The sequence below is a fragment of the Myotis daubentonii genome, chromosome X (assembly GCF_963259705.1).
Source record: "Myotis daubentonii chromosome X, mMyoDau2.1, whole genome shotgun sequence".
NCBI classification, from domain to species: domain Eukaryota; kingdom Metazoa; phylum Chordata; class Mammalia; order Chiroptera; family Vespertilionidae; genus Myotis; species Myotis daubentonii.
Window position 1 is genome coordinate 4,796,927 of NC_081861.1, and position 15,286 is coordinate 4,812,212.

A 15,286-nucleotide genomic window follows, 5' to 3' on the forward strand; every position below is an offset into this window, starting at 1 on the left:
CCCACTCTGAAAAGCAATGGAAAAAATATCCTCAGGTGAGGACAAAAAAAATTAATATGGATGGTCATAATTTTTCCAGTTTCATTGAGAAATAATTGACATGAATTTAAAGTGTGCAACATAATGATTTGATATGTATGCATATTGTGAAATGTTCGCCACATAGTTTATTGTGAAATGTCACCTCACATAGTTAATTTCCTCTGATGGGTATTTTTAAGATCTCTCTTGGCAACTTTCAAATGCACAATGCCATATTATTTTTTTAATTTCTTTTTTTATTTCAAAGGAAGGGAGACAGATAGAGAGATAGAAACATCAATGATGAGAGAGAATTATGGGTTGGCTGCCTCCTACACACCCCCACACTGGGGATCAAGCCGACAACCCAGGCAAGTGCCCTGACCAGGAATTGAACCGTGACCTCCTGGTTCATGGGCCAACCCTCAACCTCTGAGCCACACTGGCTGGGCCACAATACCATATTATTAACTATAGTCACCATGCTATACATTACATCCACATGACTTATTTATAACTGGAAGTTTGTACCTTTTAACCATTCACCCATGTCTCTTACCCCACCCCCACCTCTGGCAACCACCAATCTGGTCTCTGTTTCTCTGAGTTCATTTTTTTAAATATATTTTATTGATTTTTACAGAGAGGAAGGGAGAGGGATAGAGAGTTAGAAACATCGATGAGAGAGAAACATCGATCAGCTTCCTCCTACACACTTCCTACTGGGGATGTGCCCGCAACCAAGGTACATGCCCTTGACCGGAATCGAACCTGGGACCCTTGAGTCTGCAGGCTGACACTCTATCCACTGAGCCAAACCAGTTAGGGCTGAGTTCATTTTTTAAAGATTTCACATATAAATGAAATCACCTGGTTTTGGTCTTTGTCTGACTTAGCTCCCTAATCCTAACCCTCAAGGTCCATCCATATTGTCACAATGGCAGGATTTCATTTTTTATGGCTGTACGTTCTAGCAATCAGTTCTTAGGAGTGAAATTGGCATACATGCAGCTTTAATATCTCATTGTATTCATACACTACATTTTCTGTATTAATCCATCCGTCGACAGACACATAGGTTGTTTCCATATCTTGTCTGTTTTGAATAATGCTGCTGTGAACATAGGGGTGCAGATATCTCTTTGAGATAGTGTTTTCATCTCCTTTAGATAAATACAAGAAGTGGGATTCCTGGATCATATGGTAGTTCTATTTAACTTTTTGAGGAACCCCTGTACTATTCAATTGGTTTCATAGCAATCTTTTGTATCTGAGTGTGTTTTTGCATGTGCATGCTGTGTGTGTGTGTGTGTGTGTGTGTGTGTGTGTGTGTGTGTGAATTCTCACCCGAGAATATTTTTTCCATTGGTTTTTAGAGAGAGTGGAAGGAAGAGAGGGAGGGGGAGAGAGGGAGAGAGAGACATTGATTCGTTGCTTCCTGCACATGCCCCAACCAAGACCAGGAATCAAACCTGCAACCCATTGGTGAGCGGGTGGACGCTCTAACCACTGACCATACTGGCCAGGGCTGCATGTGTATGCTTTTTAAAATATTCTTTTAATAGGTCCACAGATCAGACCTGTAGAGTATTATGCTAAGCAAAATAAGCCAGTGAGAGAAAGCATCACATGATCTCACTCATATGTGGAATCTAATGAACAAAATAAACATGAACAAAATAGATCCAGAGACATGGAAGCACGGAACAGAATGTGGAATCTCAGAGGGAAGGCAGGGGAGGGTGGGTAGGTAGGAAGAGAGCAACCAAAGACCTTGTATGCATATATGCATAAGCCATGGACACAGACAATAGGGTGGTGAGGGCCTGGGGCAAGAAGGGGAGCTAGAAGGGGTCAATGGGGGGAAAAGGGAACATATGTAGTACTTTCAACAATAGAGATTTAATTTTTTTTAAAAAAGAGGTCCACAGATTTAATTAGATGTCAAAGGGTTCCACAGAATTTTTATGTTATATCTCTTCTCTCAAGGAAATGTCAGATAGCCTGTCTTGACTGCAGTCTTCAATTTCTATAGTTTAGCAAACAGGAGCTACCCAGATAGAACTGGTTTCTGCAACTCACTTGCATATCTTTTTTTTTTTTTTAAATATAGTTCATTGATTTCAGAGAGGAAGGGAAAGGGAGAGAGAATAAAAACATCAATGATGAGTCCTGGCTGGTTTGGCTCAGTGGATAGAGTTTCTGATTGTGGACTGAAGGGTCCCTGGTTCTGGTCAAGGGCACATGCCCGGTTGCGGCTCAACCCCCAGTAGGGGGCATGCAGGAGGCAGCCGATCAATGATTCTCTCTCATCATTGATGTTTCTATCTCTCTCTCCTGCTGGGGTCCAGCCCCAGCAGTCCAGGGGTTCCCAAAGGTGTGGACAGAGTCGGTGAAGAATAAACGACATGGAGACAGTGTTCAGATGATCAGCATAGCCAGGTTCTCTCTTTATTCTAGGTGTCTCCTTGGATCTTCCCTATGCCTGGCTGAGGCCACGGAGAGATCCAGAGGCAAGCTGAGCCTTTATTTTATAGTCAGATGTAAACAAGCAAGTGGTTACCATAGTTACACTGTCCTTGTGAATTTCACTTGTTTTGGCCACTTCCTGCACCTCCCTCAGCCCATTAGCTTCCCAGATGAGATCTAGGGAGCATTATAAGGTCAAGCCTAATTATGCTAAGAGGACTGTGCCCTCTAAGCTGGGACTTGTTTGTGACTTTGCCAACAGGTCAGTCCGAGGCTTAACCCTATAGCTGCTCCCACACTCTCCCTTTCCCTTCCTCTCTGAAATCAATAAAAATATATTTAAGAAAGAAAAAAAGAAAGAAAGATAATTGATGAGAGAGAATCATTGATCAGCTGCCTTCTGCATGCCCCCTACTGGGTACTGAGCCCACAACTCGGGCATGTGCCCTGACCAGGAATTGAACCATAACCTCCTGGTTCATAGATCAACACTCAATCACTGAGGCACGCCAGCCCAGGCTCACTTCCATATCTTTTGAAACTCATCTTCTGCCCAGCAAGTGTAGCTCAGCAGTTGAGCATCCACCCAAGTACCAAGAGGCCACCAGTTCGATTCCTGGTCAAGGCACATGCCGGAGTTGTGTGAGGGAGCTGATCGATGATTCTCTCTCATTGATGTTTCTCTCTCTCCCTCTCCCTTCTTTCTCTCTAAAAAAATCAATAAAAACATTTTTTTAAAGAAACTCACCTTCTTTGTCCACACCACAGTCCAGTGACCTCAGGATTCCCTACATCCCAGTCTGTGACCCTAATTGTTTCTGCACCTGACTGTGTGACCCTAGGAGTGTCCGTACCAAGTCTCTGTAACCCTTGGGTTGGGGGACACACCACAGAGTGTTAACCCAGGATTCTTCCCACCCAAGTCATTGTGACCACGGGGAAGACATGACAGAAGAGTCCACACAAAAGGCTCTATGGCCCTAGCCAGTTTAGCTCAGTGGCTAGAGCGTCGGCCTGCGGACTGAAGGGTCCCAGGTTTGATTCCGGTCAAGGGCATGTACCTTGGTTGTGGGCACATCCCCAGTAGGAGGTGTGCAGGAGGCAGCTGATCGATGTTTCTAACTCTCTATCCCTCTTCCTTCCTCTCTGTAAAAAAATCAATAAAATATATTTTAAAAAGAAAAAGGCTCTGTGACCATGGGAGTATCCATACCCATGACTATAAGAATCCAGCAGTGTCAACACTACAGTCTATGACAGTGATGGCGAACCTATGACACGCGTGTCAGAGGTGACACACGAACTCATTTTTTTGGTTGATTTTTCTTTGTTAAATGGCATTTAAATATCAACACTAATAAAAGAGAAAAATGGTAATTGGCGTACGATGATACCCTTTTCATTGGCTAATCAGGGCTATATGCAAATTAACTGCCAACTAAGATTGGCAGTTAACTGCCAACAAGATGGCGGTTAATTTGCATACGTAGGCACAATGCAGGGAGGCGAAAGGGAAAGCAGGAAGAAGCCCCCTGCCACTGACAGTGATCGGAAACCCAGGGGGAGCTAAGAGCTGGGGGGCAGGGCAAAGGTGGCCCTGGGGCTGCCTTTGCCCTGCCCCCCAGCCATGATCGGAGAATCAGGTGCCTTTTCCGCCCTGGCCAGTGATAGCAGGAAGTAGGGGTGGAGCCAGCGATGGGAGCTGGGCAGGGTCGAAGCTAGCAGTCCCAGGAGCTAGGGGCCCCTTGCCTGGGCCTAAAGCGAAGCCCACGATCGTGGGGCCGCTGCAGCTGTGGGTCCCCGCTGCCCGGGCTGGACACCTCAGCCAGAGGCATCCTGCAGAGGCAGGGGTAGAGCCCGCGCAATCGCGGCACCCCCCGCTGCCACTGCAGGTCCCTGCTGCCCGGGCCCAACGCCTAGGCCAGAGGCGTCAGGCCTAGGCAAGGGGCCAATCCTGCGATTGGAGGGTGATGGGGGTCAATGCCTGAGGGCTCCCAGTATGTGAGAGGGGGCAGGCTGGGCTGAGGGACACTCCCCCCCCACACACACCCAGTGCACGAATTTCGTGCACCAGGCCCCTAGTATAAAATAAATATCAAAAATATAAGTCGTTGTTTTACTATGGTTACAAATATCAAAAAATTTCTATATGTGACACAGCACCAGAGTTAAGTCAGGGTTTTTCAAAATGCTGACACGCCGAGCTCAAAAGGTTCGCCATCACTGGTCTATGAGGTCCCAGGAGTGTGCACACCCCCGTCTCTGTCACCTCAGTAGTGTTCACATCTCAATTTCCAGGAACATAAACACAGCCTTCTCTACCTCGAGAGTGTACTCACCTCAGGCTGTATGTCCCTAGTTGTTCTGCCCCCATCTGTGTAACATCCAAAGTATACACATGCAAGTAGCTGTGACAGGAGCAATGTCTAATCTCCATTCTGTGTGACCCAGTGGTGTCTACACTCCCGTATGTGTGTGGTCCAGGAGGGACCAGTCTGGCCCAGGCCGTCTCTGACCTCAGGAGCACCCCTCTCCATCGGCCCAGCCCTGACTGTGACTCAGGAGTGTCCACACCCCTCTGTGGGACTTCAGAACTTCCCATACCAGAGTCAGTTTGCCCACAGAGGTACATATGACCTCAGACCATGTGTCCTCAGTGGAGTGCTTTCGTCTGAGTGGCTCCTGGAGTGTTTCCACCCCAGTCTGTGGTGACAGGAATGACTACTTTCCATTGTGTGTGGCCCCAGGTTGTCCATAACCTAGTCTGTGTCACCCTAAAAGTATACATGCCCCAGTCAGTTTGACCACAGGTTTGTCAATTTTTCAAACTGTATAACAACAATGGGTGTCCATTCCCCAGTCTTTGTAACCTAAGGGGTACCACACCCTAGTCATTCTCAACCCACAGGGGTGTCTACAACACAGTCTCTCCTCCTCCTCCTCCTCCTCCTCCTCCTCCTCCTCCTCCTCCTCCTCCTCCTCCTCTATATAAACATATCCTCAGATGAAGAAAAAAAAATAAGTACTTTGAAGTGAGAGAACTGTTCTATGTCCTATTTTTGGTGGCAGTTAACCAACTATTTTTGTTTGTCAAGCCTCAGAGAACTGTATGCTACAAAGGGAAAAGTTTGCTGTATGTAAAATATACCTCAATAAACATGACTTTTTTTAAGTGCAATGCTTTGCAAGCAATAAAGAATTATATGTGTACAAGAGGGTTGTGATCATGCCTGTTGTGATTTCTCCTCTCTGTGTGGTGTCTGCACAGACATGTCTCAGGAATGCACCTAAGGAAAAGGAGACGCCTTGAGAGTCCTGAAGTTCTTCAAGGTGGGGATTTGTTACCCTGGCTGGTGTTGCTCAGTGGTTGAGGTGTTGGCCTGTGCACAGAAAGGCCTCAATTTGCAGGTTCGATCTCCCGCCCTGGTCAGCGGGTGCAGGAGGCAACCAATTGATGTGTCCCTCTCACATCAGTGTTTCTCTCTTTCTCCCTACTCCTCCTTCCTTTCCACTCTCTCTGAAAATCAATGGAGGGAGTGTCCTCAGGTGAGGATTTTTTTTAAAAAGGTAGTGCTTTGTTTGTTGACTGTTAGGACCTGAACTGTGTCCTCTCAAAACTCATATGTTAGACCCTAACTAACCCCCAATGTGGCTGCATTTGGAGATAGGCTTTTAAGGAGGTAATAAAGGTTAAGTGATGTCATAAGAGTATCTATCCCCCTAATCTGATAGGACTAGTGGCATTATAAGAAGAGGAAGAGACACCAGTGTGCTCTTTCCTCACACACATGCACAGAGGAAAGGCCATGTGAAGACAGTAGAAAGGTGGCCGTCTACAATCCTGGAAGAGAGTCCTCACCAGAAACCAACCCTGCTGGCATCTTGGTCTTGGACTTCCAGCCTCCAGGTCAATGAGGAAATAAATGTTTGTTGTTTAAGCCACTCAGTCTGTGGTATTTTGTTATGGCAGCCTGAGAAGACTAACACATTGCATCTCAGTTTCAGATCTGACTCCATATCTCGGCCGTGTTTGAGGGAAACAGGCATTCAAGTGACAGAAGGGAAAATTTGGCACATCTTCTTTATCTAGTTGAAGGGGAAGATGTGAGGGAACAGGTGCACACATGGCTGACTCTGGGTATCAGTACACATGTACTCTTGAGAGCATGTGCCTGGACAAGTGTGTGGCATGGGTGCAGGTATTTCTATAGGTATTTTCATGTCCCCTGGGGGGTTCATGAAAGCACACATCTGTGTGCATGAATGCACAAGTATCCAGTAGTCTGGACCATGGTGTCTTTGCACAGGGACCTCTGGGCAGCCATGAATGTGTGTGCAGAGTGCAGGTGTATCCGTGGGTTCAGGCCTGGGCATCTGTGTACATGTACCTCTAGGTGCTCATAAATGTGTGTGTGCACACAAGTGCATATTTGTCCATGGGCCTGAGTCTGGGTGCTTGTGCACATGGAACCCATATGAATGTTTATGTGTGGATGGGTACAGGTGTGCGCATAGGCCTGGGCCTCCATATCTATGCATGTGTAACTCTGGGTGCCCATGCATGTGTGTGTGCATGGTTTCAGGTGTGGTCATGGGCTTGGGTCAGGGCATGGGTGAACGTGTATCCCCAAGAGCCCATGCATGGGTATGGTCATGTGTTCAGATGTGCCTATCTGTGGGCTTGGATCTTGGTGTCTGTGCCCGTGTCTTCTTGGGGGCCTACATATGGCATCTGTGCATGCCTGTGTGGCTGTGGGGTGGGGGATGGGTGTGTAGCTTCACTTCCACCTACACCTGGCCGGGACAGTAAGGAAAACCAAGGAATGCACTTCCTCTAGGAATCCAGCTTTCCACAGAGCCAGAGGAGTGGAAGTCAGGACCACTTTCCTTTTCTCAAATCTTGATACTTGGGACAAAACTGGAGCTTGGGAAACACCCCTTTCTTCATTCAACACTGTGCTCCTGACTTGAGCACTGCACTGGGCTCTGTTGCAACCCAGAGACAATGTGGCCAGACTCCAGGAGCAATGAGCAATGCTTGTAAGTCACCATGATATGACACAGAGGTGCCAGGAAACTGCTCAGAGCAGGGAGAAGAGCCTCCGGTAAGGCTCCCTGGGGGGCAGGGGCGGAGGGAGGGGAGCCCATAGCAATGGGATGGGGAGCCTGGACATGCAGGTATGGGAGTAGGGAGACAGAAGTCAAGGCAAGGAAAACTCAGAAGGCAAAGGCCTGGAAGTGGGACAGCAGTTTGTTGGGTCAGGAAGCTGCTTGTGGCTTTCTTATCACTTTTGTAGGAGACCAAGTGTCTAGGCCTGAAAGGGTCCCAGCGATGAATGGGGGTTGGTGGCAGGAGAATTGTCTCTCTGTCCCTGGAACAGGTAGCCTACACTTAAGATTCCATGGGCCACAGAGGCCTAGGGTAAGCCACCTGCCCTTTCTTGGCCTCACTACACTTCTTTTTCTTTGACTTTTTTTGTTGTTGGTAATCCTCACCTGAGGACATTTTCCATTGATTTTTTAGAGAAAGTGAAAGGGAGGGGGAGAGACAGAGAGAGATAAACATCGATGTGAGAGAGACACATCGATTGGCTGCCTCCCACACACACCCAGGGCCAGGGATCGAGCCCGCAACCAAGGTACATGCCCTTGACCAGAATCAAACCCACAACTCCAGCCTGCGGGCTGACGCTCTATCCAGGGCTAGGCCTCAGTACTCTTTATTGCCAAATAGCTCGCCTGTCTACAGCCCAGGCCCAGGTAAGCATTTAACCTAAATGAGTAGCTCACTGACCTAAACAGTTTGGCTCGGAGAGAGCGTCAGCCTGCAGACTGAAAGGTCCCAGGTTCAATTCTGGTCAAGGGCATGTACCTTGGTTGTGGGCACATCCCCAGTAGGGGGTGTGCAGGAGGCAGCTGATCGATGTGTCTAGCTCTCTATCCTTCTCCCTTCCTCTCTGTAAAAAAAAAAATATATATATATATATATTTATATATATATATATATATATATATATATATAAATATATATATATAAAGAATAGCTCACAAGTAGTGAGCAGACAGGTGGCTACTCCCCAAGATTGGGTCCCCTCCTGCTCCTCTGCCACCTCTGAGTCCTCACACCCTGCCTCCTGGGGCAATGCTTAGAAATGGGCTGGGGGAGCCATGCCCACTGGCACATCAGCAGCAGGTAGGCCAGACCTCGTTGAGGCACAACCCTGGACTAGGAGGGACCACCTCCACCACTAGCCCCAGTCCCCCACCAACCCACTGGGGTGCCGCAGGGGAGACACAAGCTCTGCTTGAACAAAGGGTGACTGCTACTCCTGAATTCCAAGTCTGACTCAGAGGTAGAGCAGGTTTGGAGAGGGCAGAGGAGTCTCTCCTTCTAGTCTCAGTACCCCAGCCCTGCCTAGCTTCCACCCCAAAATCCCCTCAGGTGCAGTGTCAGGACCTATCTGTGCCCCCACCTCAACCCCAAACCGATGACTTGCTTTTAGAACCCCCCCCCCGGGGGCCCCACTGCTGACTGACTGTGAATGTCTGGCAGCAGCAGGCTGTGCCCTGACAAAGAATGCCTGGCCCAGGAGGAGAGCAGGGACAGAAATGTAGCCTGGGCCCCTCTTGCATCCCTGTGTTGTGACTTAGGGCTGCATCCATCAAGAGGAAGGGGCCTCTTTTTCTAAAGTTCACCAAAGCATGTGAGCAAGCTAGTGGCGCCCCTCAGCGTCCAGGTCTTTAGAGGCAAAGAAGTCAGGAGATGAGTCAGAAAGTGGTCACAGTCTGAGGGCTGGGCACGCCTCAGCCCAGGGTGCGTCTGAGCCGGAAAAGTCTCAGCCATTGTCTAGACCAGTCCTATGCGTTGTCGGGAAAGACTCTGAAAGGCTTTTAATGGACAGAACTAGCCCCAGGTGTCCCTTCAAAGGAATGCTGATGTATAGCCGACCCAGTTCATCTGTCTCTGGGCCTGTACAGACAAGAGTTAACATGTGCAGGGCTGACACTTCCCATTCGTAAACATGCAAATGCATTTGGTCCTGCCAAGGTACATTTTATTCTGCCCTGTAGAAAAGATGATTATAAAGATTCTAGTGCATCTATTGGCAAATTCATTTCAGTATCATGGTAGCCTATACATGTATCTGTTCTGCAGATTTTCCTTCAAGAATTGGTAACATCTTACCAGTTCTTTCATTAATAAAAGATCTTTGATGCATGTTCATTTTATATTTGTATGAGCCGTGATATTATCATTTTGGAAGTTATCCTTTAACTGCCTCTACCAGCTCATAGCATAGCTGAGGTCACTGAGAGGGAGGAGACTTGCTTCAAGTGACTCTCAGGGGCTGGGACTGGGAGACAGAGCTTAATCCAGACCATTCTGGGCTCTGCCCTGCTCCTGGAAGGAGGAGGCTGTGCTTTGCACAGGATGTGGACTGGGGAGCTGTGACACATCCCCACTCTGAGGATGTGGAATGACCCCTTTGGCCTCCCACATTGGTTCCCACCCTTTGTTCTGTGCCTTAATTCAGATCCAAGACACAGTCAGCTCCCCACCTCCAGTGGTAGTTTGGGTGGGTTTATTTAGGACCTGCAGGTGCTGAAATGCCCCATTGCCATCCTGGACGCTGTACTGGTGACACTTGTGGGAAGGGCTTTATTCTTGGGTGGGTTGTTTCAACTGCTGGGCCTCCTCAGTCTCCTTATCAATAAAATGCATGGTTCCTGCCTGACAGTGGTGTGGAGAAGATTAAATGAGATGGTGGATGTAAAGCGCTTTACATAGCTCAGTATACAGTAAGCTCTCAATAAATACCAGCCGTCAGTCATTAGGTCTGTTCACTTTGCAGAATTTCCAGTGGGAGACATCTGGGAAAGGATGCTTGGGACTCCTTCCCGATGCTGGCCCAGGAGGAGCCAATCACTCCATCCTTGGCTAAGACACTCAGCAATTGCTTCCCAGATGATGGGATCAGGGGGGCAGGTCCCTGGCCAGTAAGGTGATGCCTGGCCTGCTCTCTCTGGCACTCCCATGCTCCCACCCAGGCGATCCTGGGACCTAGAGGACAAAGGGGGAGGAGCATAAGGAAAAGTGAATTCCTTACAGGTAACTCTGTGGTGCCCTGGGGGTGGGAGTCATTTCTAAGGGCCTTGGTTTCTCTATCTGCACTTCAGAGGTGGAAATTGCTGAGGACCTTTGCAGCCACCTTTTAGGTAAAAAGAGATGGTCTCCAAGAACATACCAGCTGGAAGCCGAAACTCTCCCAAGCCAGGCCCTGCTTCTGGAGACAAACCAAAGAAAAGTAGGGGAAAGGCACTCCCCTCCAAACCACCAGAAGTCACCTAAATAGGTTGAAAGGCAGAGTTGGCCAGGAGCCCATGTTTCCAAGTTTCTTGGCTGGTGAGGAAGAGAGTTTGGTCCAGGCCTGCCTAAGAAACTTGTAGGTACCAGAGTGGTGGATTCAAGGCCTGAGGGGTCCCTTCCAGCCCTTGGAACTGACTCCTGGCTGTGGCATTTCTCTGACCTCAGAGGACCAACATTTAAAATGAGCAAATTAAATACATACATAAATAAATAAATAAATAAATAAATAAATAAATAAATAAATAAATAAATAAACAAGCAAGCAAATAACTCCACCAGGGCATGTGAAGGTGGGGAGGTGGATGTATTCTTCAGGGATTTGGGGGTTGTAAGTGACAGAAGCACAGATTAAACCAGCTGAAGAAAAAGAGACTTAGGTAACTGAAGAGACCAAAGCAGAGTGAGCATGGGGTAGGCACCCCACATCTAAGAACCCTACCTCTCACTGAAAGTGGGTTCTACTTTTTGACAGCTTCACCCTCAGCAGGCTCTTCTCATGTGATGGTCGCCCATCATGTTGGGCCACCTCACCTTCACCTGAACAGCGAGGAGCCCCAAAGTACAGAAACACCTCTTTCCCTGTAGTGCCAGCTTTATAGGTCATGTGGTCTGGCTTGGGTCACATACCCACTCCTGGCTCTGTGGACAAGATGAGAGATTGCTCTGATAGACTATGCTAGTCAAGGGTCCACTCCTAGAGCTTTGGAAAGGGCTGGGGGGAGTTAGTCCCATAGGAACTACATGTGGGGTGAGGTGTGTCACCAAAAGAAAATGGAGGGTGGTGTTTAATAGAAGAGGCAGGGGTGCTAAGTTGACAAAAGGAATACCTGCCTACTATAGTAGGCCACCACTGCATCCTTAAATGTAATCACTAGCAGCCTTGGTCCCTCTCTGCCCAGCATTTGGACAACCTCAGGTTTATGCAGTAAAGTTACCTCATCTCTCAGCCACCAGAAATTCTGACTCCTGTGACAGATTAGAAGGTAGTTTATAGTAAAATGCCAATGTCTCCCAAAAGTGGTTTAACATGTTTGTGGAAGAAGGCAAAGCCTCACTGGTAGAATTTAGGGCAGCGTGAGAAAAGGACCGTGAGGTCTCTCCAGGGAGTCTTCTAAGTACGCAGTAGAGCTACCAGCACAAAGGCAGCCCAGGAGGAAAGTAAAAGCTCCTTCCCATCTTAGATCTCCATTCAAGGCAGATGGCCCTCCCAGGCATGTCAGAGCTCTAGGCTCTTCTGCTCCCTTCCTCTGAGGGACCTATCTGTCCAGCTGTCAGCCTGTCACTACAGCTCTGCTCCAAAGCTGTCGTGTAGGTGTGTATTCATCAAGCATTGGTTTCTAACATTGAAAAAGGATCTTTCTAAAGAAGGAGGTTTATTCCTCTGGACGATTACAGATAAGTTCTGTGTGGTAGGGTCAGATGGTCATCTGTGTGGCTTGACCAGTGCTCCTGTTCTGTCTGTATTCAGATGTGATTATGGAGTAGTCTTGCTTTTATCTCAATCTATCCCAGTTGCAGAGTGGCCTTGTCTGAAGCTGATGGTCTATATACAATTGCTCATGTTCAACAGGACAACACCAAGGTCTAGCTGTGAGTGGGAGGCCAGGTCCTGGATGTGGGGGCTGCTTTTCTCTTTCTCAGTATTCCTAACGAGAGAGCTTGGATCAGATTTTCTGGGGAGCCTGGGAGCCCACAAAGAAACAAAGGCTTACTCTCTAAAATCGCCTGTAGCCCAGACAGACAAGGTTTGAATCACAGATACCGGTCCTCCTGCGGCTTATTATATGTGACATCAGTTGCTGCCTCCATGAAATGGGCATTTCTCTTTTTTTTGCATTTTTTAATTAAATCTTTATTGTTCAGATTATTACATTAGTTACTCTTTTTTTCCCACCAGAAATGGGCATTTCTGATGGCAGAATTAGGTTGTTGTGGGGAGGGTGTAACCACCGACAGAGGTTCCAACAATGTTGGTGAAATTTAATCACTCTGTAAAAACCAGTGTTTTAAAAGTTAAATCCCTCAATCTTAAAACCAACATGGACTATTAAATGGCAGCAAGAAAGACTGTTTGGTTTTTCTTATGAATAGCAGCTTTTCTTCTTTGTGCTTTTTAAAATGTCCTTTTTATAACCCCAATGGAAGGGAATTTGTCATCTAACAAAATGAATATGTGTTTCTCTTTTGTCCCAGCAATCCCGCTTCTGGCAATTTGCCCTAAAGATAAACTTCCAACAATGTGAAAATACATATGCACAAGTTTATTCATTGTAGCTTGGCTGATAATTGGGGGGTGGGGTGGGGGGAAGGCAACAATGTCAGTTCCTAGGCGTAGGCAGTGGTTGAATAAACTGTGATACATTCACACAATGGAATCTTACACAGCAATGGAAGAAAACTATGAACTGATGAGGACTGGTTTCCAGGACATACGGTTAAGTGAGAAAAAAAAAAGAAATAAATAAAAAAGCAAAATGCACAATAGTATCTATAGTATACAAACCTTGATGTAGAAACCAAGATGATATAAGTGCCCTGGCCAGTGTTGATCAGTGGTTAGAGCATTAGCCTGTGCACCAAAGGGTCGCAGGTTAGATTCCTAGTCAAGGGCACTTACCTGGGTTGCAGGTTTGATCCCTGGTCCCAGTCAGGGTGGTTCAGGAGGCAACCAGTTGATATGTCTCTCTCACATTGATGTTTCTCTCTCCCCCCTTCCTTCCAGTCCCTCTAAAAAAATCAATGGAAAAAATATCCTTGGTGAACATTAACAAGAAAACACGTATATTTGCTTATCTTTACAAAAAGAAACAAAGGAAGGATAAACCAGCAACTATTGAGACTGGTTGCCTAGAGGCACTGGGTGGGAGCAGACTAGAAGGAACGGACAAAGTGATATTTCTGAGTTTACTTATCGGAATAGTTCTGACTTTTGAAACCATGTTCATGTTTCACATACTAAAAAAATAAATAAAAGTAACAAGGATGCGGGGGGATCCTAAAACAGAATACAATCAGAAACAGAAGAACCTTAATTGCATTTTAAACACAGCCTCACTCAAAGGGAATGGGAAGAACTAACCCAAGTAACTTTTGAACATGGTATTTATCAGGTTAAAGACAAAAAGCACTGTAACAAATACTGACCTCTAGTTAGTAGATTTATCTTCTATAGTTGTATGGGTAGTGAATCTGAAACTATTTTTTAAAATTTTTTTTATTATTTCAGAGAGGAGTGGAGAGGGAGAAAGAGGGATAGAAACCTCAATGAGATAGAAACATCAATGATGAGAATCATTGATCGGCTGCCTTCTGCATGCCCCCTACTAGGGATTGAGCCCACAACCTGGGCCTGTGTCCTTGACTGGAATCGAACCCAGGACTCTTCAGTCTGCAGGCCGACGCTCTATTCACTGAGCCAAACCAGCTAGGGCATGAATCTGAAACTATTGAATGTGTATCCTAGGATTGAGCAAATAAGTAAAATTCTTGTGGATAATGAGAATTAGGTTTCTCACTGTTGGAGGATGGAGTTACAAATACAGAAAAGGGAAAAGCTATGATGAACACCCTAGTATGGGATTGGTATTATAGATATCAATAGGAATTCATGGATTTTCATATAAAGTAAATATATAAGATAGATGTATGGATTATTTACATACATATGTACATATGGTTTCACTACATATGGTACATATATAGAAGATTACACATATTTCCCAACTCTGTCCACTGAGCAAGCCTAGAATCAGCCACACTACAGAAGCAGTAAGTACTTCTAGTGCCCAGATCTTGGTTTCCTGGATGCCGTTCTTCACTAAAAGTAAACAGTGCTTCTTGGGGGAGATGGCTGACTCCATGACCAGAACTGGGAAAGTACAAGATGAGCCAGAAACATCCTGATGTAATCTGAAGGAAAGATATGCTCAAAAAATGATGGAGATATGCCAAAAGGACACAGGAGCCAACTGGAGGGGACTCCCACTGGCCACATCTAGAACAATTTGAGCATTGTACAACTATCTCAGGTGAAGTTTATGGTATGTTAATTATACTTCAATTAAACTACTTTTATTTTTAATATATTTTTATTGATTTCAGAGAGGAATGGAGAGGGAGAGAGAGAAGCATCAATGATGAGAGAGAATCATTGATCGGCTACCTCCTGATGGAGCCCACAACCCAGGCATGTGCCCTGATGAGGAATCAAACCATGACCTCCTGGTTCATAAGTCAACGGTCAACCACCGAGCCACACTGGCAGAGCTAATCTATTTTATTAATAAATAAAGTAAATGCCTTTAACCTGTAAGTTAAAAGAAGAATTCATAATCGTAGTAATTGTTTCAGGCAAGAATCACCAAGGATGCTAAACTAGTGAGTGGAAGTTTGAAGAAAAACGGGAGAGTTACATAGTCTCAAAGTATG